Here is a 2,635-nt window from a genome sequence, read left to right on the forward strand (position 1 = left end):
AATCAAGAGAGCACGGACCAGAATTAAGTGATTGGGGATGGGGTGATGGTGGAGCGGGTGTAATTGAGAGGTGTGAATTGGGGTAGGGGTCCCTCTCCAGAGGCACCCAGCTCGAGCTGTAACCAAAGAACTAATAAATCACTGATTGGAAACCTTCACTCGGACCTGGCATTCTCAGTGGGATCTGAGGGTCAGACCCTGTTATGGTGGTCGGCGTGTGTAAATCCCTAACAATTAATACAAATTTAGTATTTGCTGGATGTGAACTATTTTTCCTAAGCTTAAGAAAAGGGGTTTATCTACGCAACGTCTTGCTGATCTTTAACTTTCAAAGTTTTTTTCCTTCTTTCATTTATATCCTAATGCTTATTTCCCAGAAGCGGCAGCCAGACAAGTTGTAAGAATAACTTTAAAGATGACCTTGTATCAGGAAGCAGTTACTTAACCAGAGGAAAAAACCTGCTCCATTGTAGCAACATCCATTGCTCCTCTTCCCAGATCACTCCGTATTTTACAAGATACACTCTGCACAAAGTCCAATGCCTCTCAACCCCTCGAGTAAGTTTTGAAGTGTTCATTTTCTAAATACCACAGTATGTGCACAAGCCCTCTTGCCTCTTTAGGAGGAAAAAAAAGATAAATCCAAAGCTACTGTCTTAAATTTGATTTGGCACCACTTTCTCTCAAAATTAGGAGGAAGTAAAATATATTGCACTTCATACAGTAACAAATTAAAAGAATTTACCACGGTCTATTTTTCTCAGAGTAGACAGAAGATCTATCAATCTCCAAATATCCAACTGCTTCTGTAGGATTTTTTTAACAACAAAATTCTGTAGGATTGCAGAGAACATAGCAAGCAGGAAATATTCTAAGGAGAAAGTGTTAGTGGAAAAACCTTCCCATGCATTTAGATGCCTCCAAGCTGTAACAGAGGAAGAAAGCACCTGAGCAGTATTAGTGAAAGCCATTCACCTATTTAAAACCACCGTGCACTAGGAAAGTTTTGCGATTACAGCAGCGCTGTGCAAGGTCAGCCTCCCCGTGGCATACACAGATCCGTTTGGAGGGTCAGTGCTTGCTTTGCTGCAGCAATCCTTGTTTGCAAACCTCCCCTCCAGAGCTCAGGAAGGAAAACCAAAACACTCCGCCTTCCCTCTCCACTAAGTTCTCGGAGCACCCACACCTGAAGATATTCCTGAGAAATTCTGCTCAGATTTAGTCCAGCGGTTCCAAATAGCTAAAGAAAAATTAAGATATGGCCCGGTCAGCCATCACCAGTAACAGAAACAATTCCCTGTCCAGCCCTTCCTTTGTACTTCAATAACTGTAGCAGAGCCATTAAAAAAATCCTAATTTACTGGGAGACAAGGAATAATCGTACAGCAGGAGAGTAGCCTCCTCTAGTAGCAACAAGCCACCGCCTTTGGTACTTTTGTACCATTTGTGGCACTTCTACACATTCTAATCCCGGTTCAGAGTTTGTGAGGATACTTATTTCCTTCCCCTCCAATAACCTTGTAGAAGACTTTGGAAAAAAAAATTCAGGAATGGAAGCCACTTAGAAAACTCAAGGGATTTTAATGACTGAAGAAGGAACTAATTATTATTATTATATTAAGTAGCAAACAGGTATTTTGCTATCAAAGCACAAGCTAAAGAATTTAAAGAAGCCACAAACATTAGTAAGCCCAACATACAGAACTTTGAGTAAGAAGGCATTTTACACACGAGTTTATCAACACAAAACTGTTTAATATTTATTAAATGACACAAAATACCTAGATAACAGACTCACTCTCTGAAAGGACATGTATTTACATTATTTACCAACTTAAGAAAGACTCTCTGTACCCATATCAGACTTATGAAACATAAAAAAGGTTTTGCTGCTTTTTGCATCGAAGGATGCAACGGTGATACATGCCCTGTTTGCAAGTCTGCATAAACTATAACTTTTTGATGCAGTGAAAAAGCACAATTTTATATTCTGGTAGCCGAGTGAAGAGGCTTCTGAAAAGTAACAGGGTTAGTTTTTTTTTTCCCCACTCCAGACATACTCTGAAGAACTGTTATACAAAAAGTATATTACATTTTTGAATGCTGCTGTACTCTTACAATTTTAGTGTAACGTTTCAAAGAAAATATTCTTCCTACTATATGAAATCACTAAAAAAAAAAGTGGTATTTGAACATTTCTTTAGATGTTTTCTTTTAAAGAAAGCATTAGGGCAAATGATATGTCTAGGAAAAAATGAAAGACTGACAAAAAAAAAAGCAGAGACCAAAATATGAAGAACAGCTAAAGCAACTTAAGAATTTGCTAGGGTTTGTTTTTTTTTTATTAACTATTTACTTTGGCACCTTTGTGTAAACTATAGAACAAAACAACGTTTACAACACATTTGCAATTACAGCATTTAAACAAAATGGTCACTTTTTAAACCAGCCAAGACAAAAAAATAGTCCATTTATGGGTATAAAGATTAAAAAACCTAAAATATATATTTCTAAGAATAAACTGCAATTTCTTATGAACAAGGTGCTATAAACTGCATGCAAGAGTCAAGATTAAAAATGTGTGGCCAAACAGACAACCTGTGTTATAGCCAGATGAGTTGTGGTCCAAGCCCAC

The 2,635-nt window shown here is 37.8% G+C and overlaps 1 protein-coding gene across 1 annotated transcript in view; it reads left to right on the forward strand.

Moving 5' to 3' along the window:
- Window positions 1–2,635, forward strand: part of NDUFA1 (NADH:ubiquinone oxidoreductase subunit A1) — a 211,783-nt gene that overhangs the window by 89,526 nt on the left and 119,622 nt on the right. The gene's annotated exons all lie outside the window — the stretch shown is intronic.

The sequence above is a fragment of the Balearica regulorum genome, chromosome 11 (genome assembly GCF_011004875.1).
Source record: "Balearica regulorum gibbericeps isolate bBalReg1 chromosome 11, bBalReg1.pri, whole genome shotgun sequence".
Taxonomy (NCBI): Eukaryota; Metazoa; Chordata; class Aves; order Gruiformes; family Gruidae; genus Balearica; species Balearica regulorum.